The 27,136-nt window shown below is 40.5% G+C and overlaps 1 protein-coding gene across 7 annotated transcripts in view; it reads left to right on the top strand.

The window, feature by feature from the left end:
• Positions 1 to 2,406: 2,406 nt before the first annotated feature.
• Positions 2,407 to 27,136, top strand: part of TANC2 (tetratricopeptide repeat, ankyrin repeat and coiled-coil containing 2) — a 281,058-nt gene continuing 256,328 nt past the window's right edge. For all 7 annotated transcript variants that reach the window (XM_079798830.1, XM_079798833.1, XM_079798832.1 and 4 more), the window contains exon 1: positions 2,407 to 2,544. The gene's annotated coding sequence lies outside the window, so the exon portion shown is untranslated. The remainder of the gene's footprint in view (positions 2,545 to 27,136) is intronic.

The following is a 27,136-nucleotide window of genomic DNA, read 5'->3' as shown; positions in this document are numbered from 1 at the left end:
TTGAACCATGATCTCCTGGTTCATAGGTCCATGCTCAACCACTGAGTTTTGCAGCTGGGCAATTTCATTTAATTTTTACAACCTTCCTCTGAAGTATCATCACCCACATTAGATAGATGAAGCAAAGAAGGCTCAGAGACTTGCTCAAGGTCACAAAGCTGGTGTAAGTGGTGGGTGACGCAGATTCAAACCCAGGTTGTAATGTCTCTTTGTGATATAACCTAAAAAAAAAACTGAGTAAACCACACAAATCTTTCTGCACATATATTAACCATTGTAATCAATAATTAGATCAAGATATTGACTATTTGCACCAACCCAGAAGGCTCCCTCCTGCCCTCTCTCTATCAATTTCCCCATAAGTAATCACTACTCTGCCTCTATCACCATAGGATAGATATGTTTTTTGTTTTTTGGGGGGTTGGGGAGTTATGACCCAAAGATTCCATTTACCACTCCTTCACCTTGCCATTTTAGCTGTAGTATTCAAAGCTGCTTTAGCTCTAACTTTTCAAGCGTTAACTGTAGAGACTAACTGTTGGAAATGGCTTCATATTCAATTTCTTGTATTGTTCCAAAAGCAATATTTATTTATTTATTTATTTATTGATTTATTTATTATTTTTTAATCCTCACCCAGGATATTTTTCCATTGGTTTTTAGAGAGAGTGGAAGAGGAGGGAAAGGCAGAAATATCGATGTGAGAGAAACACATGGGTTGGTTGCCTCCTGCCTGAGCCCTGACCAGGCCCTGGGTAGGGGAGAAGCCTGCAACTCAGGTACTTGCTCTCCACCGGAATCCAATGGGGACCCTTCAGACCGCAGGCCCTCGCTCTATCCAGAGCCAAACCGGCTAGGGCTCAATGCTTATCTTTAAAAAGCCAAAGAAACTTCTGGATGAAGTAGGTCCAAAGGGTTGTTATCAAACAAACCTCTCTAAGAAAGACCAGACACAGGTTCCTTGACTGAAGTAATTTGGTGCATCTATTTCCAATCATGGCGTCTCATTGGGACATGGATAACCACGAAAGGTCGTCTCAGTTTATGGAAGGGAAGACTAGCCAGGCAGAGCATGCAATAGTGATTGTTTCGCATCATCTTACAGCACACGAAAAAATACTTATGTTCAGACATCTTCCACAGTTGACTTGCTGTTTTATGTTGCAAGGAAAAGGAAGAATAAAGGGGAAGAAGATCTAGGTGGAGGGAATAGGACCTTCAAGGAAGCGTTAATGTGGTGACTTTCCGTGTCTGGCGGACTAGCTCTTAAAACCACATTACTTCTTGTCCAACCGGGCAGTGACAGAAGTGACGTCACAGCTGCACCTCAAGACTCTCAAGCTGTGGTCGGTGAATTTTCAGCAAGTCTAGATAACATAGCCTCCATTCTCCCTGCCACACCTCTCCAACCCCCTCTCCCCCGCGGGTTTTCCACTTTATTCTGATTTCCACCGTAGCCCACGGTGGCATTTTGAAGCAGCCTACAGAGCAGAATGGAGCATAGGGAGAGAATAACTGACATGAGCAGTGATCGATGACGCCCGGAGTGATACGTGCGTGAGGTGACCCAAGTTTGGGGGAAATCTACAGGACCGCTCCGGCCATCAAAGCCGGAGGACAGGCCCGGAGTGGGCGCACGTGACAGAGCAGCACCTCAAGAGTGACATCACCCCTGGGGGCGGAGCCGGCTATCTAGGGCCTTGTCTGCTATCGAGTTCCTTCCCCTTTTCTCCCCTAAAAGCCGTCGACCCCACTAGTCACAGCCCCCCGGAGGGAGCAAGAAATGCCCAGACCGCACAGCGCGGCAGAGCCAGGGATCCACCCCTGAGCGCAGGGAACCGGTCGGTCTGCACGCTCCTGGCCGCTCCCCACCCCCAAGCTGTGCAGGGGGCGGGGGCGCGCGCTCCACCACGCACGCGCCCCCACGCACGCGCCTTCCCTCCGCGCTCGCGCCCCTCCCCGCCTAGCCCGGAGGGGGCGGGGCTGCGGGCGGCCTCCGAGGGTGCGACGCCCCCGGCGCGGCAGCGGCGCTAGTGAGCGGCCGGTCCGGCGCGGGTTGCTGGGAGCGCCGCTCCGGCGGGGCCGCTGGCACAGCCGCCTCACGCGAGCCGTCGGCCTGGCGGGGGAAGCTGCGAGCTTTTCCAAGCGCCGCGCCCGGGGCCGCCAGCGCTGCCCTCCCGCCGCCGCCGCCGCCCTCTGCGCCTCCTCCGGGCGGCCCCGCCCCCGTTCCCATCCCCCTCGCGCTCACCTCCCGGCGGTGCCGCGCGCGAGGCGGAGCGAGGCGCCCGCCGCCGCCGCCGCCGCCGCCTCTCTGAGGGGCGAGGACCTGCACCCGCGCGGCCGCTGACAGGAGGACCGCCGCGGGCTGCGCTCGCGGCCCGCGAGGCCCCGGCCGCGCCTTTCGGAGGCGCAGACCCGCCGCGGGCGTCGGAGCGCAGCGAGGTGCTCTGGGAATCGCGGCGGCGCCGGCGGGCGGTGCGGTCCTCGGAGACCCCGGGGGCTGGGGCTTGACCCCGAGGTGCAGCGATTCCTTCAGGGCGGCAGGTAAGGGGCCGGGCGGAGCGGGGAAGGAAAGGTCGCCTCAGTGACAGGGGCTTTCGCCTCCAACGCCTCGCCTCCGGGGAGAGGGGGGCGGGGGCGCGCGGGGAGGCAGCGACAGGAGCAGCGAAGTGCCTCCGGTGTCCGAGGCGTGGGGCAGGCTGGCTCCAGATGTGGCACTCAGGGTGGCTTCCGCCGGGTCCGGAGTCGGTCGTTTGGGGGTGTCACCAAAGGTGTCATGGAATTTGGTGCCGAGAGCGTCTCCGGATGACGGGGACCCAGGATGAGATGCGAGGCAGATTGCTAAACGTGGCAGGGAATGTGGTGCAGAACGAGTTGCAAAATATGCCCCCACGATGCAGCATAAAAGTAGTTGTGACATGTGCCAGGTAAGACATAGGGTAGGTTGGCCTGTGTGGCGTTGAAATTCATGGTAGAAGTGTTATTATTGGTATTAATCCCCCCCCCCCCCCCGCCAGGAAAGGAGGCGTAGTATAAGAAGGGATTAATAAGGCTCCTTGCTAGATATTTTATCACAGGAAATCGAGAGCAGCTATGATATGCAATTTTTTTGTGTTATTAGAGATTGTACTCACCTGGAAGAAGAAAAGCCAGACTGTGTCTGGTTGTGAGATGGGAAAGAAAAAATAGGGCTAAAATAATTCCAGGTTTTGACATCAGCATGTAGAGCACTGATACAATTGTATCCCCTCCCAGGTGTCTTCCCTCCCAGGTGTGGAATGTTTAAAATGTTTTTCACCAAATGTAAACAGTGATAATTAGCATGAAGAAGATGTGATGTTTTGGGTGTCGTTCACTCTCTGCTCCTCTCCGGGAAAAGAAGGAACAACAACACAATCCCCCCTCCCGCCCCCCGCCATGTCTTGACCATAATTGTGAGTTGAAGATCACTTAGGCAAAGGGAAATTTTTTTTTCACATGTCCCTCTGTCTTCATTTTTACACAGGTGAACATATCTGGAATGAGGAAAACAAAACAATATGGTGAACAAAAGGGATACATTTTCAGGCATTTTGAGGGGTTGGAGCCAAAACCTATTGCAATGTTTAATTACAGTGAATGACAGTAGTGATATATTTGTTCATGTTCTTGGTTGTATGGTGGCAAAATAGGGAAAATAAATTGTATGCAGTAATGTGGCATAAAAAGCAACAACATGGATTCTGCCAGTGAGTGCTTCTGCAGCATTTCCCAGGTAGATCATCTTAAGCACAAAAAATAAAATATTAAATCAATTCTCTCTTTTTCTCTCTGTCTCTATCTGTCTATAATTCATATGCTGCAAAACATTGTGACTTCTAAGAAGAACATTTGTGTTTTGAAAGAATTGTTAGAACATAGCTTGAATTTCAGAGGTAACAAAAGACGAGCTTTTTAATATAACTTATATGTATACAGTCAATGAGTGTCTATATACCATGAAGCAAGCAGAAATGCCTGGATGTGTTCATTAGGATGAGGTTAATTATTGATGGATTTTATGTTTTATGTTACAATTCTTGCAGATAAACTGAATTACTTGCCTGAATGTTGTGCTCATATTAAGGACAGTAAGTAATTTGCCAGTTAATCTGAAAATTTATACTGATTGGCTTTTTTTTCTGGATCCAAATTCAGCTACTGAGGAATCATTTGCTTCAAACACAAAACTGGATTTTCTTCGGGGATTAATTTTGGGTTTTGGTCTTTTCTGTAGATATATTCCTCACCTAGAGGCTGGCTATGTTGAGGCTAAAGCAAAGAGGAGAGGGCCAGAGGAGAATAAAGAGCAGTTCTGTTGGGTCTTCCTGTTTTGTTCAGACTAAGCCATATGTACTGCCACCCCCTACTGTCTGTAGAAAGAGGTGTTGCAGAGTCCCATTCTTTTCTTGTTATCACTGCCCCCTTGTGAAAGGGAAGAAATTGATAGTTGCACTTGGGAGCTACCACTTCTCTCAGATTGTTCTTGATAGAGTGCTTATGTAGGTTTATTAATCACCTATTCACTTCAGAGGTGCAGGGTTTTACACTTACTGTTAACCAGCCTTCAGATTTAATGTTTATTTTTAATAGTATCTAATTTTAGTAAATAATTCAAAATTCTAAAGATATTTTCAATATATTTGGGAAGATGGTGCAGAACTATTGTTAGTAGTAGTACCATTAGTAATATCTCATCCTTACATAGCACCTGTTAAGTCCTGTGATACATGTTTTAATTAGTTTCAACACCCAATAAGGTGTGTACTGTTATTTCCATTTTACAGTTGAGAAACTGAAATACAGAGATGTTAAGTAGCTTGCCCAAGATTATATAGCTAGCAAGTAGAAGAGCTGAGTTTCAATTCAGGAGCTCTGGCTCCGAACTCTGTGCTCTTCACCAGTGTACTTTATTGCCCTCTTAATCAAATTAGTATTATCACACATCATTAAAATGTTGGTGCCCATCATAAAGCGAATATTATAGATGTGGATAAACCTGTGTAAAAAGTAAGATACACAAATATTAAGCCTACAAATACACCAAAAATTGTAACATGAACATTTTTGTTTAGGAATTTATTTTTGTAATTTATTTCTGGGATCATGAGTAGAGGAGTATCAGTGCTTTTTTAAAAAAAATATGTTTTTATTGATTTCAGAGAGAGGAAGGGAGAGGGAGAAAGAGAGAAACATCAATGATGAGAGAGAATCCTTGATCAGCTGCCTCCTGCACAACCCACACTGGGGATCGACCCTGCAACCTGGGCATGTGCCCTGACTGGGAATCGAACCGTGACCTCCTGGTTCATAGGTTGATGCTCAACCACTGAGCCACGCCCAGTCTGGCATATCAGTACTTTTTATGGTTAAGGAAATATTTTTTTTGTTTTTTTTTTTATATTTTATTGATTTTTTACAGAGAGGAAGAGAGAGGGATAGAGAGTTAGAAACATCGATGAGAGAGAAACATCGATCAGCTGCCTCTTGCACACCCCCTACTGGGGATGTGCCCACAACCAAGGTACATGCCCTTGACCGGAATCGAACCCGGGACCTTTGAGTCCGCAGGCCAATGCTCTATCCACCGAGCCAAACCGGTTTCGGCATGGTTAAGGAAATATTTGTGATGGAGGTTGGCTTTGGGGGAAACTTTAGAAGTAGAAAGTTACCTTTAAGTAGTTTGATATGTATATGTGTATGTACATATATATGTGTGTATAGTATCTCTGAGAGTACACTAATACCAGTAAACCTTTACTGGTAATTTTCTCTAAGAAAATTAAAGAGAAATTATCTATTTTTCTACCTATTCACTTTATTTATTTGTTTGTTTGTTTGTTTATTTATATTTTAATCCTCACCCGAGGATATTTTTCCATTGCTTTTTGGAGAGAGGGAAAGACAGAGAGAAATATCGATGTGAGAGAAATACATCGATTTGTTGCCTCCTATACTGGCCCCAGTCAGGGCCTTAGCCAGGGAGGAGCTTGCAACTGAGGTACATGCCCTTGACCAGAATTGAACCTGGGACCCTCGGGTCTGCAGGCCGATGCTCTATCCACTGAGCCAAACTGGCTAGGGCTTATTTTTTTTAAGTAATTAACAAAAATGGATTGGATGCATATGTACATTTTACCTCTTCCATCAACAATTGTTTGCTCAATCCTGGCCGGGTAGCTGGGTTGGAGAGTTGTCCCATACACCAAAGGGTTGTAAATTCTTGACCAGGACACATACCTAGGTTTGGGGTTCAGTCCCCAGTTGGGGCATGTACAGGAGGCAGCTAATCAATGTTTCTCTCTCACATTGATGTTTCTCTCCCTCTCTCTAAAAATCAATAAAAAAATATACTCAGGTGAGGATTAAAAAGAAAAACTAGCCCTGGCTGGTATGGCTCAGTGGTAGAGCATCGACCTGCACCCCAAAGAATCATGTGTTCAATTCCTGGTCAAGGGCACATATCTGGGTTTCAGGTTTGTTCCCCAGTCCCATTTGGGGCTTGTGCAGGAGGCAACCAATCGATGTGTCTCTTTCACATCGATGTTTGTCTGTCTGTCTCTCCCCCTTTCTCTCTCTCTTTCCCTCTCTCCCTCCCTCCCTCTTTCTCTAAAAACCAATGGAAAAAATATCCTCAGGTGAGGATTAACAACAAAAAAAACCCCTAAAATAACTTGTTTGCTCAGATTTTTCTCACACTTAAAACATTGTTTTATAGGTATTAACTATATATGAAATAATATTTTAAAATGTGTAAAATATAAAGAATATCAGAATATAAAGAATATGCAGCCAATACTCATATATCTTCCACCCAGTTTGAGAAATGGAATGTCACCTCCTACACTTGTAACAATTATTTTCTTCTCTTAGGCAAACTTTCTGCCATTATGTGAATCACATATCCTATGTAATCAAACACTGCCTTCACTTTTATATACATTTGTTAATAAGGGAATTCAATATAATCTACAGATTATGATTACAACATTCCGGATGTATGCTTATATACTTGAATAAATTGTCATAGACTCAGACCATGCTCTGCATTTATGTTGGTTGGTAGTTTATTTTAGCATACTTCACTTATAAAATCAGATTTGTTGTTTGCATCTTTATCATAGAGTTGTACTAACATTGTTAAAAATTAGATTATTTTCCTCTTTGATTATTTCTATCATTGATTCTTTTAAAAATTTTTTTCGTTTTTCATCATTGATTCTTGACTATCCTTAGCTTTTCCCCCCCTTTTCCCCATAAATGTCTTTGCTCTTTCAGTATTTTCTGAATTGACTGTGTGTGCATTATTTTGAATGGAGAAGGAAGTAGTTCCAGAAAGGAATATACTAAACTAGTAGTTCCAAAAGGAAAATATTCGGGTAGTTGATATTGATGAGATATAAGGTAGAACCACATGTATGTAAAAGAAATGTGTCAAATTCTCTCCTTACCATATTTCTTCCTCTTACACTAGCATTAAAATTGAATCTTTGGGACATACTGATTTGGCATATTAGTTGAATTATATTAGATTGTATTTACACAGAATCACCAATGTTAGTTGAAATGTTTTTACTGATGGTACCCAGATTTTATTTCAAGGAGCTAGAGTAAACTATTCCAGAATGCTGTTTACTTTTCTAGCACTAGTCTGGGCAAGGTAACAAATGTTATAAAGTAGTTTGGAAGCTAATTTAATCATTTGGACTCCTCCCCCTCCTCCCCCCCCCCCCAAATGAATTGAAACTTAGCATTGTCGTATCTGCAGAGTGCCTATAGTCATCAAATTCTATTATTAAATATACTATATAAATAGTTTAGTCTTTGTCATAATACCATGAAAACTGTCACTTGTTTTATTTCAGTAGCATATTTTGTAGAAACTTGTTAAGGAGATGTGTATATAGTGATGGAGAGTACATATCTTTGGAGTCTCTTTAAAAATCTGTGGAGAGAAATAGCTTAAAAGAAAAAGCTTAGACTTACTGCTATATTTTCCCACCCAGTGGTCTATTTTCTTTCTTTTAGAGGATATTTTATCTCTAGTGCTTAATATTCACGGTAATACTGGATAAAGAATAAGAAATTGGTTTCTGAGTTTTAGAAGGCTAGAGCAGGTTGAGGATGCAATAATGAAAAACTTTTCTGGCAAAGAAAGTTCTAAGTAATTATGATACCATAATTATTTATGGAAACAAATTTCTTTTACTTAGTTTATTTTATTTTAAAAATCTTTATTAATCGTTTGAAAGCTTTGTGGATGTTATAAGTATCAGCTAGTTGCTTTTTCATGGGTTACACATTACAAAAATACGTTACGTTCAGCTTTTGTTAGTTCTTGAATAGTTGAAGATAAATAACAGTTTAAGGCAGGCGTCCTCAAACTACGGCCTGCGGGCCACATGCGGGTGTTTTTGCCGTTTTGTTTTTTTACTTCAAAATAAGATATGTGCAGTGTGCATAGGAATTTGTTCATAGTTTTTTTAAACTATAGTCCGGCCCTCCAACGGTCTGAGGGACAGTGAACTGGCCCCCTGTTTAAAAAGTTTGAGGACCCCTGGATTAAGGTAAGTTTAAGAGGCAAAAGAATTAAGTTGGTATTAGTCGTATCATGTCCTGTCTTTCCCCTTTCTTCTCCATAATATCAATCTCTACCTTTATTCAGTGCATGGTATATCCTACCTTTCAAATTCCGTTAAAAAACCCCACAAAAAAACAACTCGAGCCCTGGCTGGTGTGGCTCATTGGTGGAGTGTTGCTCCATGCACCAAAGATCTCTGGATGGATTCCTCGGTCAGGGCACATGCCTGGGCTCCCGCCTCCATCTCCAGTAGGGAGTGTGCAGGAGGCAGCTGATTGAAGTTTCTCACATGGATGTTACCCCCTCCCTTTCTCTCCCCCTCCCCTTTCCCATCTCTTCTCCCTCCTTTATCTCCCCCTCTCTTTTTTAAAAAAATATTCTTATTGATTTCAGAGAGGAAGGGAGAGGGAGAGAGAGATAGGAACATCAATGATGAGAATCATTGATCGGCTGCCTCCTGCACACCCCACACTGGGGATCGAGCCCACAACCCGGGCATGTGCCCTGACCGGGAATTGAACTGTGACCTCCTGGTTCATAGGTTAACGTTCAACCACCGAGCCCCTACGGCTGGGTTCAACCAGTATCTTTTGAGTGAAGAAGGTTTTGCCTACTTTTCTGGGTGGAGTTGGGCATGCCATTTTTTTTGTCAATTCTCCTAATGCACCTGTTAAGTATGAACATTATAGTAGTTGTCATATCACATTTTTATTATTTATATGCCTTATCACTAGCATGTGAGCCCCTTGAAAGCAGGCACTGTGGCTTTTCATATTTTATGTTCAGCATTAGCATAGTCAGTACATAGTTAGTAAATAGAGCACCTACTAGTACATTTTAGCTGCTCTATTTATAGAATAAAGATTGTTGACAGTTGTCTGAGTTATGCCTTTGAAACCTCATCTCTCTTTCTTTTTTTAAAAAATATTTTATTGATTTTTTACACAGAGGAAGAGAGAGGGATAGAGAGCTAGAAACATCAACCAGCTGCCTCCTGCACACCCCCTACAGGGGATGTGCCCGCAACCAATGTACATGCCCTTGACCGGAATCGAACCTGGGACCTTCCAGTCCGCAAGCCGACGCTCTATCCACTGAGCCAAACCGGTTTCGGCTCTCTCTTTCTTTCTTTTTTTTTTTTTTTAATATGTCTTTATTGATTTCAGAGAGGAAGGGAGAGGGAGAGAGAGAGAAACATCAATGATGACAGAGAATCATTGATCAGCTGCCTCCTGCACACCCCCTACTGGGGATTGAGCCCACAACCTGGGCATGCGCCCTGAGGGAATCAGACTGTGACCTCCTGGTTTATAGGTCAGTGCTCAACACTGAGCCACGCCATCCAGGCTCTCTCATCTCTTATTGTGGAGTTAGAGAACATTCTCTACAGAAATATACATACTTACCTATACCATCTAAATTATTCAGAATAACACCTGGACTATAATTAAAACTAACTCTAGAGTTAAAACTAGATTAAAAAATATTTATTGGGGTGAAGGCAGGAATGTTAGAAAGTTCTCTGTGTGAATTTTTGATGAAATATTTTCATTTTATATTACAGGGGTTTGCAAACTATAGCATATGGGCGAAATGCAGCCCAGCATCTGTTTTGAATGGCCTGAAAGAGAAGAATAGTTTTTACATTTTTAAATGGTTGAAAAATATCAAAAGAAGAATAATGCTTTGTGATATGTGAAAGTTGTAGGAAATTTAAATTTCAGTGGCCATAAAGAAAGTTTTATTGGAATATATCCATGCTTAGTCATTTACATATTGGCTGGCTATTCTCTGGGTACAACAGCAGAGGTGGGTAGTTATAATAGAGAACATGTGGCCCACAAAGCCTAAATATGTATTTACTGTTTAGCCCTTTATAGATAAAGTTTACCAGTGCTTGGTCTGTTATATAGTCTGTGCCCATTAAATGTTCATTAAATGTCTTGAGTTGGAGACAAGACCAACCATGTCTGTTGGAGGCCTCTGTAGGGCATAATTGCTTCTGTCTATTTACTGAGAAAAGATTGGCCACTTTGCCTTAGTAGTGATTTATCTGACAGAGCACTCCCGTTGTACCTCCATATGATACCCATACTATGTCTAACGCCGAAGCAGTTTCTGATGAAGTGTATTATTTGATTCTTCTTTTTTAAAATTTATCTTTATTGTTGAAAGTATTACAGATGTCTCCTCCTTTCTTCCCCATATGTGGAATCTATTTGATTCTTCTATTCCTTTTTCTTAGAAGAGGTATCCTAAGCAGAGAGGTTTGGAGCACAGCACATAAGAGAACATTTTTCTTTGTTTGCTCAGGGGTGGTCTCTCGTTCATATTTTGCATAAAAATCATTGTTATATGAAAGTAAAGACCCTTGATTTTATATATTAGTTTATAATACAGACACATTGTATTTAACCCTACCAGACCGCTGTACCGATTTTTCAGTAATTTCCGAATCTGCCGCTATACTGCTGTACCTAATTTTTGGTACTTTGCCTAGACCTATTTTCTACAATGTCTCCAAGTTCCATCTTATTCTAACCACTTGTTTGCATGTAACTAACATTTATCTATATCATCTTGATTTTTTCTCTTTAATGCTCAGGAGCCCAGGTATAGGGGACAGTTAGGTTCAGGGCCTCAGGTCTGGTAGGTTTAAGGAATATGAGTTAAGCTAGATTAGTTATGTTGGGAAAAGTTGGATTTTTTATGCAGTGTATTAAAATATTACATCATTCACTTAAATACTTATTGACTACCTACTGTGTACAGTAGTTACTTTTACTACAGTAGTCTTTCAGTTGAAGGTGGACATTTCATATTATTTCCTAAATAAAACCTAAAGTTTTAATTCAAAATTTTGTGCCCTAGCTACTCATTATACTTTTAGGAAAAATGTTGTTAAAAATAAATGTATTAGAGTTTATCACTTTCCTAAAGTTTCACTGGCCAATGTTGATAAGTTTTACAGTTTTCTTTAGGTGGCAAAAGTATGAAAAGGAAAACAGTGATTTATATACTCCTTTTAATAAATATCAGCAAGTATTACAGACATTAAATTCATAAAGAAGAGCATACAAGCAATAATAAGGGAAAACTTTTGTTATTTCAAGCAGATATATTTGGACCAGGTAGCTATTGCTTATTTCCTTGTCTGTAACACCATGCTTGCATTACCATATCTGGTTATAGAAATTGACAATATGAAGAAATACAGCACCAATTTTTATTGCTATGGAAACCCCTTTTTCCTTACCTATGGATTATAGCCTTATAAGTAGATTAGTTATTAAACTTGGAAATGGGAGTGGGTAGATACTGTTATTTAATCATTTTAGGTATGGGGAATCTGCCTCAGATCTTAGTAAATTGCCTCTGCCTAAATGAAGTCTCTTCTTGTCCCTTGTTCCTAATCTTGTGTTGTAAGGTTCCACAGTTTCTAGCTGTAGTTGTCAAAATATAATAAGCCAAAGCTAATCAGCCTATGGAAGCTTGATGGGTGTTTGTGGTGCTCTAGAATTCTATTTCTTTTCAAATTCCATGGAATCCTGTAGGGCTTCCAGGATTGTGAATTAGGGTGAATGAAGGTAATTAGCTTTAGTAGACATGTGGGATGAAGACTTACTACATACCCAAGTCCTGCTTCAGCATCAGAGAATCTTAGCTCTTACCTTTTTAGGGCTTTAAAGAGGAAAATAGACTTTCTTTAGAAGTTGTTACTCAGACATTCCTATATTATAGGATGACAATACTATTCAGTTGTAAGAAGCTTTGAAATTCTGCAATCATGAGCCACATTGTATAGTAGGTAGAACATAAATTTGTGAGTTTTTGTATCATGAAAACAGGTTAGAATTATTGTTCTGTCACTAAGGGTCTAAAACCTATCTTGCAAGGTCTTGATGATGATGAAATGAAATAATGTCAGTGTTGGACATTATTTCATTTCATCATCCTTAGGACAATGTCTAGTACTTAATAAGTGCTAATTTTTATTAGGCTTTGGAAAGTGTCCTAGATTTCTCTTTTTTGACGTATGCTTCCCACAGCTCCTCCCTAGTATTTTTATTAGCATTGTTATCTTGTCTTACATTCCTTTTCAGCCTTGCAAGTCATTTAAAAAAACCCAAGGTAATTTGGCTACTGATTTATTTTGTGTTTTGAAAATTTCTTTTATGAAGGATTTGATAAGAGCTGAGAGAAAGAGTTCTTGAATACCATAAAGTTTAAAATAAAAAGTCTTAGGAGAGAGATGCTGTTGGGCATGCTCCTAATATACATTTATTTTTTGGACTCTTTGTCTTTAAGCAGTACAAACTTGACAAAAAATTAATTTTTAATCTCTATAATGTAGCAAATCACAGCTTGAGACAAAGAGCTTTTTGACAATTTTTTTTCCAACTCAATCATGTAAACATTTTCAACTTTTATAAACATCTTTCATTTTTGTGAATAACTGGAACTTTCTGTGTGTGATAACTTTATACCCCCACCCCCACCCCATGCTCCATGTAATTTTTCTTTTTAAAAAATTTGTATGTGGCAACCAGTCAAGGTGGTTTGTTTTCTTTTGTGATTTACTTAATAAAAAGGATTTGTCTATTTACAGTGTAAAATAATAGAAAAAGTTTGCCTGTCCTTTTTAGTATGATAAGCTAACTATTCAAAATCTCATTTTTCCCAAGCTTCAATTATTTCTGCAACATTTTGTTCATTTCTGCTCAACTGTGTATCATTATACAATTAGTCGTTGAATATGTTTCTTTAAATGGACTTGACTCACTATCTCTTAGTTTTATTCTTAGTTGTCCTAATATCTATGTTTGTGCTAGTTCTAAAATGAAAACTAGTTCATCCTGAAGGCATCTTGCTTAATGCACTTGGGAAAGACCACTTACATGCAACTTTGGCTCCAGATTGGATTTTTATATTTATTCTAGAGGCCTGGTGCACAAATTTGTGCATCAGTGGGGTCCCTCAGCCTGGCCTGTGGGATCAGGACAAAACCAGCTCTCTGTCATCCCCTGAGGGGTCCCAGATTGTGAGAGGGCGTAGGCCAGGCCGAGGGAACCCACCAGTGCATGATTGGGGATGGGAAGGGATGCGGGAGGTTGGCCAGCTAGGTAGGGACCGCAGAAGGGCTCCAGGGCATGTCTGGTCTGTCTCGCTCAGTCCCGGTCAGCCAGACCCCAGCAGCAAGCTGACCTACCGGTTGAAGCGTCTGCCCCCTCGTGGTCAGTGCACATCATAGAGAGTGATTGAGCGGCCTTAGCATATCATTAGCATATTATGCTTTGATTGGTTGAACGGCTGACCGGTTGACCGGACACTTAGCATATTAGACTTTTATTATATAGAATTTGTATTTTTTTTACTTGAGTTCTGGCTAAGGAAGAATCCAGAGCCACGGCACAAACTGTAAGAGAAAGTTTATTTAGAAAGTCATAGAGATAGAAGAAGTGAGCTGTAGAAGAAATAGACTCAGGGAACAAGTTACAGAGACAGAAGGGCCCTTGGCGCTTAGAAGAAAGAGAGAGGTAAGGAAAACACACGTGATGGGAAGAGGGTGGGGAAAGGTGTGGGCATGCCCCATAAGAGAGAGCCACAAGGATTTTGTGTTTTTATTTTGATTTTATTTATTTTTTTATTGATTTCAGAGCAGAAGGGAGAGGGAGAAAGAGATAGAAACGTTAAAGATGAGAATCATTGATTGGTTGCCTCTTGCACACCCCACAATGGGGATTGAGCCCACAACCTGGGCATGTGCCTTGACTGGCAATCGAACCATGACTTCGTGGTTCATGGGTCAACACTCAACCACTGAGCCATGCTGGTCAGGTGGATTTTGTGTTTTTAAATGAATGAACTTTATAATGATTTTTTTCTTGCTTTAGATAATTCTCTTTTTGTCATTGGCTGAATATGGCTAAAGGTAGCCATTTATTGTCAACAAATATCAATTGTTTTTAGTTATAACTGGTGTTTTCTCCTGTTAGCCCTTATCCCCCATTTTACCTTGTAAAAAGTTTTCAAAAGTAATACTCTGCTTGCAACCACTAAAATAAACAAAATGGGTAAATAAAGAAAAAGTTATTTTTCTCTTCCCTCAAGGTCTCCCTTCTCCACTTTTACTCCAACTTTAACCAATACTGAGTATTTTTCAACATCTTTCTCTTTGCTCAAAAACATAAGCATACAAGTTGTGGCAAAAGTTTTATAATTGTTCCTATGGAAAAAATACAATCTATCTATATATATAAAAGCCTAAGCGACCATTACAACAGAACGACCAGAACAACTGGTCACTATGACGCGCAGTGAGCAGGCAGGCAGGTGAGCTGTTAGGAGCGAGCAGGCAGGCAGGCAAGTGGTTAGGAGCGAGCAGGCAGGCAAGCAGTTAGGAGTGAGCAGGCAGGCAGGCGAGCCGTTAGGAGTGAGCAGGCAGGTAAGTGATTAGGAGCCAGCGGTTCCTGATTGTGAGAGGGCGCAGGCCGGGCTGAGGGGATCCTCCCATGCATGAATTATGTGCACCAGGCCTCTAATATTTAATAAATGATAATAAAAGAATAAACTCTGTTTAATGTACTTACAACTGTAAACCTACTTTACCCCTACTTTTACACTCACATACACAGGCTTTTTGTAACTTGCTTTATTCATTTAAGAAAACATGACTGCCCTGCCCAGGTGGCTCAGTTGGTTGGAGCATTGTCCCCTGCACCAAGAAGGTGGCGGGTTTGATTCCTGGTCAGGGCACATATCTACGTTGTGGGTTTGGTCCCCAATAGGGGTAATATTTCTCTCTAATATCAATGTTTCTCTGTCATATCGATATTTATCTCTTTCCCCCTTTCTTTTTTTTAAAAAAAATATATTTTATTGATTTTTTACAGAGAGGAAGAGAGAGGGATAGAGAGTTAGAAACATCGATGAGAGAGAAACATCGATCAGCTGCCTCTTGCACACCCCCTACTGGGGATGTGCCCGCAACCAACCAAGGTACATGCCCTTGACCGGAATCGAACCCAGGACCTTTGAGTCCGCAGGCCGACGCTCTATCCACTGAGCCAAACTGGTTTTGGCTCCCCCTTTCTTTATCTAAAAATCAGTGAAAAACATCCTCTGGTCAGGATTTAAAAAAATAAAGGAAAAGAATATATCATGGCAATCTCTCCAGTTTAGTAAATGAAACTCTAATTTTACAAAGCTGAGTAATATTCCATAGCATACTACACCATAATTTAGTCCGTTTTTCTTTAACTGATGGATGTTAAGATTTTCATTTTTTTGCTGTTATAAATGTTAGTCAATTCTTACTCATGACTAGAAAAGCAAACATTCTAAGTAAAATGTTAGCAAAATAAATCCAGCAGTGTATTTAAAAGACAGTACCTCATGATCAAGTAGTTTATTCTAGGAAGGCAAAGGCAGTTAAATATTAACATAACTAGAGGCCCAGTGCACGAAATTTGTGCACAGTAGGGTACCTAGTGGCTGCCAGCTGCTGGCTGGGGCCTCCCTTCCCCAGCTGTCCGCTGCTGGACCAGGCCTTCCTTCATTCTGCGCCTTCCCCTGGTGGTCAGTGCACGTTATAGCAAGTGATTGAACTCCTGGTCAAAATCCCGAGGGGACACTTTGCATATTAGGCTTTTATATATATAGATTTGTTACATTAATATACTACAAGATAAAAACTATATGATTGTCTCTCTCATTTGGGGTGAGTGGGGGGGGGGGGACTTTGTGTTGGGGATAACTGGCCTTTGGTTGCCAAAGCCTGGTACCTTGACAGTATGGAAATAAGCATACTTCCAGAGACAGAAGTGGATGATACAGGTGAGCCTGTTCATTTTAGGGCTGGCACATTTTAAGATCTTCTATTTTATTACTTTGGGTTTAATGAGCACCTTATTGGCCTCTGTACAGGTGCTCATTGCCTTTGAAACACTGGCCTAAATCTTTTTGAGGCTTTTCTTGTGCTTGTTTTCAAAATATGCATTACTTGGGATCTAAGTTTCTTGAAGCCATTTCCAGGAATGGTTGTATATGATATTGTTCTTGGATTTGGCTATATTTATACTGCCAGCTACAACTCTAGGAGTGGTGAAGACTGGAAAAAAGAGACCAGTGACTATCTTAATAGATGCCAGAAAAGCATTTTATAACATTTTGTAGTACTTTCCTCAGAGTATATGTGGTATAATTTCTGAATCCTTGGATATAGTGTTCTTCAGTTACAATTATTTTTTTCCTATATAATATATATACCTTATACCACTGTCATCAAGCTTCTTGTGCAGTAGGTAAGTCTGATGCCAGTCTGTTCTCCTTTCTTTATAAGTAACTGGTTCTTTATCTTCTACATAATTGTGTCACTCTTATGACCCTCTGAGATTATCAATCTAATCTCATTATGCACTTTATCACTTTCATTATCATGAGAAACCCAATACTGCCAATTTGTCTCTCATTTCTTGAACTCTTCTTGTCTGTATAGTTTTTGATTTTCCCCTTTCTGGTCCCAGTTTTTCTTTTTTTGTGTTATTCTTTAATGTTTAGTAAAATCATTTTGTTCATTTTAAGTTGATATTCTTAGGGACAAATTGTGCTTTTTCAAAAAGTGGTTTCAAATATTTTTTTTATTTTAGGGAAGTTTAAAAATTATTTTTTATATTCTGTTCCTTGCTCTGATTTTCTTCTTCAGGGATTCTTATAATCCATATGTTCAATATTTTTTGCCTGTCTTCAGTATTTATCACTTTCAAATCCTTTTTATCTTTTAAGTTATGAAATTTTCCTCCTTTTTACCTGCTATTTAAAATTTTTTTTTATTGATTTCCAAAAGGAAGGAAGAGAGAGAAACATCAATGATGAGAGAGAATCATGATCGGCTGCCTCCTGCACCCTCTCCCCCCCCCCCCCCCCACTGGGTATCAAGACTGAAACCCCTGCATGTGCCCGGACCAGGAATCGAACTGTGACCTCTTGGTTCATAGGTTGATGCCCAACCACTGAGACACACCAGCCGGGCTTACCTATTTTTCTTAAGGGATTATCTATCTGCCTTTATTCATTCCTGTCTTCATTTCTGCAATGATTCTTTTTTTTTTTTCTTTTCAGATTTACGCTCTTTTTTATTTTTCCCCCTTTATTGATTAAGGTATTACATATGTGTCCTTATTACCCCATTGCCCCCCCCCCCCGCCCCCCATCCCTCTACTCATGCCCTCACCCCCCTGGTATCTGTGTCCATTGGTTAGGCTTATATGCATGCATACGAGTCCTTTGATTGATCTCTCCCCATTACTCCCACCCTCCCCTACCTTCCCTCTGAGGTTTGAAGGTCTGATCGATGCTTCTTTGTCTCTGGATCTGTTTTTGTTCATCAGTTTATATTGTTCATTATATCCCACAAATGAGTGAGATCATGTGATATTTATCTTTCTCTGGCTTATTTCGCTTAGCATAATGCTCTCCAGTTCCATCCATGCTGTTGCAAATGGTAAGAATTCCTTCTTTTTTACCGCAGCGTAGTATTCCATTGTGTAGATGTACCATTGATTCTTTTATTTTTAATTCTTTCCTGAGTTAATGTCATCTCATTTTAGTTTGTGTAATTCTCATATCTGTTCGTTCATGTCTTGTGTCATTTTCTTAAGGTCTTTTAGCTCATTTTGAAATAGCATGTTACAGTTTTGATCTATTATGTGGGCATGTCTTTCTGGCATGGTTTCATTGTAGGGATATTAATCTCCTTATTTTTTCTTTTCTTATAACAACTTTGTATAGGATTGACATTGATACTTTTCTGTGACTCACTTTTATTTGAAATTAATTTTAAAATCAGTTTGAATGTGGCTGGGTCAGGAAAAGTTTTTCTATCTTCATAGAGCTTTTTCTTTTGTTGTTTTTGTGTAGGGTTAAAAAGTATGGCAGCTTGCTTTCTGAGACTTCCTGGCTTATTCTCTAGTAGTTGTGTCTGGACCTTCTATTAACTTCCTCTCTGTTGTCTGATCCCAATTTTCACCCATTTATGATCATGAGACCCTTCTTCTGTGCCTTCTGGAGCTCATTGTCAGTTATCTGCAAAATTCCTTTTCATCTTTAAACTCTTACCTAAACATTATTACTTTTTTTTCTCTTAACTGAAACTTATCCCTGCAGAGTTTTTAAGTGCTGGCTCCTCCTCTTTGTTTCTCATAATTGCTTCTAGATTTCTTCTGGGCTTACTGTTACTCTCTTACGACGCCAGTTAAAATTAATGATTTTAGTATCCATACAGTTGATCCTGATAGTCTGGCCTCTTGAATTCTCTACTGATCTTGTCTTCTACCTCAGTCATTCACTTTTATGGCATATCCTATGCAGATGTTTTTAAACCCTCAGTGCATCTGCATTAACTGGGGAGCTTTGAAACACTCCAGATTCCTTGGACTCACTCCCAGAGATTCTGATTTGGTTAGTCTGAGTGTGGATTGGGATATTATTTTTAACAGTTTTCCAAGGTGACTTTAATGTGCAGCCAAGATTGAGAGTCACTGCCTTAGACCTTGTTATTACCAATAACTACAACTTTCTTTAATGACAATTTCTGGCATTTTGCTCTCCCAACTACCACCTCTAGTTTTTCTGGCTCACTTCTTCTACCAGCTACCTTAATTCTTTGACTTCATTGGGACTTTATAATTTACCACCTTTTTACTATTACTCAAGGCATGCGTGTGTGTGTGTGTGTTTGTGTGTGTGTGTGTGTGTGTGTGTGTGTGTGTGTGACTTATTTATGTATTCATTGGTTGATTCTTGAATGTGCCTTGACCGGGATCAAACCTGCAACCTTGGTGTATCAGGGCAATGCATTCACTGTTCCTTCTGCCTGGGATTTTCTTTCCCCCAGGTAGCTTATTTCATCATATTCTTCAGGAACTTCGAGCTCTTTAAAAGGCTTACAGCAGTGGTTCTCAAACTTTGGCATGCCTCATAATCAGAAGAAAGAAAAACTTAAATTCATTTACTGTAGAAGTACATCTAGAAAATTGTTTTAAATATTATGAGTGCATGTGAAGATTATCAGAGAAATTTGTAGAAAAATAGGATTTTAATAGGTCTTGCAGAACTCACAAGGATAAGGAAAGAGATGATATTAAGGAGGAGGACTGGATAATTTGTAGAGGGAAAGATTTAAAGGTGATATTAAGTAAGTTTGCTTAGGTGACAGTGATCTGGGAAAGGGTGTAGGTGAGTGGGGTTTAAAGTTGTAAGTGGGTTAACTTAAAACTTTATCTTTAAAGTTTTATCTCTCTTTTTTATCCCCAACTCTGTTTTCTGATTCTGTCTTGATCTATCCTCACCCTTTCTCTGCCCCTTTCCCTGATTATTGTATTACGTATCAATTCTGCCTACTTTGCTTCATATTACACTCTACTCTTCTATATTCTGACCCAGAAAATTATATTTTGATTATCATTTTGTAATTTATTTCATTATTTGAAGATAAGAATTCTGGATTTAAAAAAAAAACACTAAAAAAAAATAAAAAATAAAAATTAAAAAAAAACACTAACTTTTTTCTTAATATTTATCTGTCATTAACTATCTATTCAAAATTTTACTTTATCTGAAATAGAATCCTTAGTTCCAGTTGTGTTTACTCCCCTTCATTCGATAGCATTTGAGCTTGTACATTGTGGTGTGGGTATCCTAATAAAAAGAGAAACATTTTGCAAATTAACCATAACTCCTCTACGCCCTCCAGCCAATCAGAGCAACTATGCAAATTAACCCAACAAAGATGGAGGTTAATTTGCATACACAGGCGCTGAGTGGCCTGGGAACATCCTCAGGACCCAGGCCGCTCCTAACCTGTAGGCCTGCACTTAGGCCCTGAGGCGGCAGGGGTACCAGAATGTCCCCTGGCCACTACAGGCCTATGGGTGCAGCCGCTTGCGCGTGCTCTGGCGCCAAGCGGTGGTTCGGGTCCACACCCCAGCCCAGCGCCCACGATGGGGGGCTGGCTGCTGGCCTCTGGGGCGTGCGGAGACCCCGGCGGCCGCCACTGCGTGCGACCTGGGGGTACCCGCATGCCCCCCAGCCAGGCACCCACGACGGTGGGGGTGGGGGCTGTCTGACAGTCTCTGGGGTGTGCAGAGACCCCAGCAGCCACCACCGGGTGGCGGGGACACGCCCCCTAGCCCAGTGGACACAATGCAAGGGCCGCATGAGCTGCAGAGGAAACACCATTTTAAAAAAATATATATTTTATTGATTTTTTTACAGATAAGAGGGGAGAGGGATAGACAGTCGGAAACATCAATGAGAGAGAAACATCGATTAGCTGCCTCCTGCACACTCCCCACTGGGGATGTGCCTCCAAACAAGGTACATGCCCTTTACAGGAATCAAACCTGGGACCCTTCAGTCTGCAGGCCTACGTTCTATCCACTGAGCCAAACCAGTTCGAGAGTAAATACCTTTTCTGACCGCTCATTGGCTAAGCTCCCTGTATGCCGCCACTTGCAGTGTTCTTGGTAACTTGGGTTATAAGAATCCAAGAAGGTGATCTAGGGTTTTTCCACCACACTCCTGGAGGAAAAAACGAAGGTCCGCTACTGGAGGGGCTAAGAAATGTCGTATCCTGCCCTAGCTGGTTTGGCTTAGTGGATAGAGCCTCGGCCTGCTGACTACAGGGTCCGGGTTTGATTCTGATCAAGGGCATGAACCTAGGTTACAGGCTCCTCCCTGACCGGGGCCCAGGTCAGGGCTCATGCAGGAGGCAACCAATCAGAGTGTCCCTCTCACATTGATGTTTCTCTCTGTCTCTCCCTCTCTCTTCCACACTCTCTAAAAATCAATGGAAACATATCCTCAGGTGTGGATAAAAAAAAAAGAAAGAAATGTCATATCCTGTGAAAGACACATCTTGAAAATGCCTAAAGAAAGTTGTCATTTTTTCACAATGAAGGGACTAGAGTCCGTGTTGACGAAAACACCTTGGCAGCTGCAGTGGCTGGCAGTGGCTGCAGCAGCGGGGTAATGGGGCTGGCGCCTTCCCTTGATCAGCCCAGTCACCTCCCACAGAGGGTGGCCAGACTGCGGCTTAGGCCTGCTCCCCATAGGGTTCATGCCTAAACCGTCAGTAGGACATCTCCTGAGGGCTCCCAGTCTGTGAGAGGGGGCAGGCTGGGCTGAGGGAACCCCCCCATCGTGCACGAATTTCATGCACCAGGTCACTAGTACTTTAAATATCAGAGAATGAAGCTATAATAATAGAATTTTCACTCATTTGCATTTTTTCTTTTTTCTGTTTCATCAAGGACACCTTTCTTGATTAAAGCTATCATTCTTTGATCCTCCTGATTAAGATAAAAATTCCTGATAGAATTTTTATCTTAATGAATACATTATTATACCCCATTTTTAATAATGGGTGTGTGTGTGTTTGTGTTAGTTGATATCCCACTGTATCATTGCTTTACAGATGAGTAATTTAACACTACTTTACTGATGAATAATCTAACACATTCTGTTAAATGAGAAGTTTTGTGAAGTAATTGCCTTTACTGATCTCCTGGGTGGATTCTTTTTTTTTTGGGGGGGGGGGATTCTTTTTCTAGGTGTTTTTACATAATGTTAAGATTGTGTTCAGCAGTATGTAATAGAAACTTAAGTAGAGTGGCTTAATCAAATAGGATTTTTTTTTTTCAGGTAACAGGAAATAAGGCAGTTCTACAGTGCCATCAGGGGCACAGGCTCTTGCTATGTTTTTTTCTCTGCTATTGTTGAAGGGTGGCTTTTGCCTTATGGATTGCAAGATAGCTACTTCCTCCCCAGACATTTTAGTTTTTAAAACAGTAATTTTTCTTTAGTCCTTGCTCATAAGCCTTATGTTTTCATTTCATTGGTTACAACTGGTCATCTGGTCACCAATAGATACAGGGAGTCTGATATTTTAGTCACATTACCACCTTATCCAAAATTAGTGTTTTGTTAATAAAAAAGAGAGGGAGAATTTGGGGTAGGCAACTTTAATAGTTGGTAGGTAGTATGCAATTATACATCTCTATTCCTTAAAACAGCTTTGCAAGTTAGATGGTTTCATGTTTGTGGTAGAGGAAAAATTAGGGATGAGAGAGGCTAAATAACTTGTACAGTCATACAGTTAGTAATTGATAGGGCCAGGTCATGAATATAGGTAAATCTCTGTCCAAAGATTATACTCTTTCCATTATGTTACATGATCTCTTTATATTGTTCACTGAGCATCTGATTTGTATAAATAGTATTTAAGATAGTTTAATAAAATGTGATGCCTTTTAAGACTAGTTTATTGGTGTTTAAAAAATTATCATGAGTACCAGAGGGTACCTGATGCTTTTTTTTGGATATGTAAAAATGAAGAGATTCTTGTCATATCAGAATCAAGATAAACTGTGAATGCTGTAAATTACTTTGTTGAGATCTGTTCAAATAGGGGATTATCACAAGCATTTGATAAGGACTGTGGCTGACTCTTCAAATGAAACTAAATATAATAATGTTTAATAACCTGGAGATTATACCCTGACTGGTTTGGCTCAGCAGATAGAGCCTGAGGACTGAAGAGTCCCAGGTTTGATTGCGGTCAAGGTCAGGTGCCTTGGTTGCAGGCTCGATCCCCAATAGGGGGCGTGCAGAAGGCAGCTGATGGATGTTTCTTTCTCATTGATGTTTCTAACTCTCTATCCCTCTCCCTAAAAAGAAAAAATATATATTAAATATATATATATATATATATATATATATATATATATATATATATATAACCTGGAGATTATGTAGGAAATCAGATCACTTCAGGTTTCTTTTATTAAGTTGATTAGTATTCTGTGATTTATAGTGACCATATGCCTATATACTAATATTTCTTAGCATGTTTGATAGAAACACTATGTATCAAATTACAAAGTGTCACCAACCTGATATCTTGATAAATGTTTCTATTAAAGATAATTTGACCTCAAATTGGCAAAATAATTCTCATTTTGTTTTATATCCATATAATTTTTTACAAGGCACTTCGTATATTTATTTGGGCCACATTTTTTTTTCTTTCTAGTCTTACTAATGCCTACTCATTAAAACATGTTTGTGTAGCTTATAAACATGTGAAAAAGCGTATGATAAAATATGTACAGTAGAGATATTACAACAACTAGAAATTATTTACAGTGGGGGAAAAAGCCTAAGATCTCTTCTCTTCCTCCTTTCCCCACTGCCAGTGATCATAGTTTTCTTGGGGAAGGTTTGCACGAAGGAATAGAGGGAATTTCTTCCTCTCTCACAGTGGGACACTTTGAATGTCAGAATAATTAAACTTATCCTTTCAGAAAATATTTATTGAATTTTACATGCCAGACAATGAACTACATGTTAGAGATATAAAGATGACTTTAAAGAAAAACATTATCTCATCATATATAGGGAAGAAGTAATTACAAACACAGGTTTTGGAATCTGGCACATCTGAGTTCACATTCTGACTTGTTTTATTTGTTAAGGTGTATGATTTGTGGCAAGTTACTGGACCCTGTGTAGCCTCAGTTTTCCCATCTGTAAAAGACACATTTTATAGGATTTTGGGGTTGAATGAATGCATGTAAAATGTTTAGCACAATTTCTGGTGTACAGTTAGGCGTTCAATAACTATTATCTGCTACTGTATTGAAGATGTAGTAGGGGGTAAATACACAACTGAGGGGGGAGAAAGTGAAGGGTTTTTTGGGAGGGGGGAGGGCAGAGACTAAAATGTAGAAATGAGAAGTAACATGATTAAAAAAGTATTGAGAAAGATCAATATTCTCCATAGTTTTATAGTCATTACAGTAAGTCTTATACGATCTTGAAGATTCACCTGTGATATTTTTGCTTGGTGAGAGCAATAATTTTTATTGCAAGAAAATAAGAGACAAATATCTGGGAAATCAAATTATATTGTTCATAGGATGTCTTAGACTAGACATACTTTCTTGCTCTAATTACTTTTTTGTAGATTTTCTTCAGCACTTAAGCTTTGTTCATACTATAGTGAGGCTTTCTCTGATCATATATGAGCATAGCAATATTGTTCATGTGTAAGAATGATTTATTTTTCAATTGTCATTCAAGGACATGCTCATTGATTGTTAGAGGGAGAGGGAAAGAGAGAAGAGAGAAATATCGATGTGAAAGAGAAAAATTGATTGGCGCCCTCCCGCATGCTCCCCAATCTGGGCCGGGAATTGAACCAGCAACCTAGGTATGTGCCCTGACCAAGAATCGAACTCACGACTTCTTGGTGTAAGGGATGATGCTCCAACCAACTGACCCACCTGGCCAGGGCAGGAATGATTTTTGAAGTTTAAATGTTGATGTACAATGAGATCGTGTATTAAGGCAAAGTAACAACTGCTTTGTGTGATAGTACAATATAGGCAAATCAGGAATTTGGAGGAAAATAAGTAAGGAAGGGAAATTTTTAAAAAATGGCATACAATTAGGGCCACAGAATTAGGACAAATATATAATAATAAGATTCTCATTGAGTGTGACTTAGTTACCTCAGATTTACACATCCAGCACCCAGGCAAGACACAGCTCTGAAGGTCCTTTCAGAAGACAAAAACCAGTACCAACTCTAGTTCTTCAGCATTCCCTGGGAACAGAGCATAGAGACAGAACAAAGCAAGATTAGACTCTACTTTTCTTCAGGATGGGGAAAAGGAGCCATGGTTTTTGGGTAAATTTTCCCTTGAACTTTATCTCAGAGAAGCTATGAGAAATTATTTTACTTATACAAAAGTTTACTTCTAGGAAGGTGACATTAAAAAAAAATAAGTCAGCAGCCAGTGTAGTTATAAACCAAGAAGTAAGGAGTTTAGAAAAGTGATGATCAGAGATTTGGGAAAAATTGATGATGGTTTGTATCCTCAATTAATACAGTGTTTATTGATTGTTTAGTAGGTGCCAGACTGTGGTAAGTGTTTCACTTATGTTAGTTCTCTTAATTTTTACAACAACTGAATGGATAGGCACTTATATATTACTAGAGGCCCTGTGCACGAAATTCATGCACTTGGGGGGGTGGTATCCCCTAAGCCCGGCCTGCACCCTCTCACAGTCCAGGACCCCTCAGGGGATGTCCGCCTGGGGGATCGGGCCTAAGCCGGCAGTCAGACACACCTCTCGCAGTTCCAGGATCCCTTTCGCAGTCTGGGACCCCTCCTTACCGCCTGTCTGCTCACTGCTCCTTAGCGCTGCCATGGAGGTGAGAGAGGCTCCCACCACCACAGTTGCACTCGCCAGCCATGAGCCTGACTTCTGGCCAAATGGCGTTCCCCCCTGTGGGAGCGCACTGACCACCAGCAGGCAGCTCCTGCGTTGAGCGCCTGCCCCCTGGTGGTCAGTGCGTATCATAGTGACCGGTCATTCTACTGGTTGTTCCACAGTTCAGTCGATTTGCATATTAGGGTTTTATTATATAGGATTAGCCTCAATATTCAAATAAGGAAACTGAGGCTTTGAAAGGCTAATAGTTTGCTCACACTCAGAAAACTAGTAAGTGGCAATGGAGAAGATTCCCCAAAGCCCCAATTCTTACCATTTGCACTAATACAATTAAATCTCTTATTTGTTTGGTATAAAAAGAGAATCAGATATAGCAGTGATGATGATTGAAGACAGATATTGGGAAACTTGATTCCTAATGCTGTTTCTGATTTGGTGAAAATACTGGGATAATTAAACAGTCTGCCTTATATTTTCTCCTGAGCCATTTCTTTCAGTCCGCAGTCCTTAGCCATTTCTTAATCAAGCCTGGGCTCCTTTCTGGTATCTTCTCTTTCCAATGTCTATGGGCTTTAGGAACTGAATAATTTTACTTACTTACTTATTTATTTGCTAATCCTCACCTGTGGATACTTTTCATTGATTTTTAGAGAGAGTAGAAGGGAAGGGGAGAGACAGAGAGAGAGAGAGAAAGAGAAACATTGATATGAAAGAGACACATCGATTTGTTACCTCCTGCATGTGCCTCAACCAGGGCTGGGGATCTAGCCTGCAACTAAGGTACGTACCCTTGACCAGAATTGAACCCTTCAGTCCCAACTCGCTAGCCACTGAGCCAAACTCGCTAGGGCTCGAATAATTATCTTAAAATGTTCTAAGTAGACAGCTGGGAATAGGGTAGAAGCCAAGTAAAGGTTGTATGTAGCATATTTGAAATTTTGAAGATGGTTCATATTTGGAAGATTAATCAATTTAACTATGTCTATATTTCATGATGAAATCATTAAAAAACTTGCTTGGGAAGACAGCTATCCTGATAAGAGTAGTTAATTTTTTACTATAACTAATCATCATTATAGTTATCTCTGACATTAACTATGTTGGTCAGCAAAAGTGTTCTTGTGGGTAACTTATTTTGATCTCCTCAATGATAATGTAACTTCTACTAATTACTTACAAATTTATGAGGTTTTTTTACAGTCTTTGATTTTAGATTATTGTAGTAACTGAGACTATCCA

This window comes from Cnephaeus nilssonii (genome assembly GCF_951640355.1).
Source record: "Cnephaeus nilssonii genome assembly, chromosome: 19".
Taxonomy (NCBI): Eukaryota; Metazoa; Chordata; class Mammalia; order Chiroptera; family Vespertilionidae; genus Cnephaeus; species Cnephaeus nilssonii.
The sequence above is the reverse complement of the archived record's forward strand: the minus strand, read 5'-3'. Positions and strand labels throughout refer to the sequence as shown.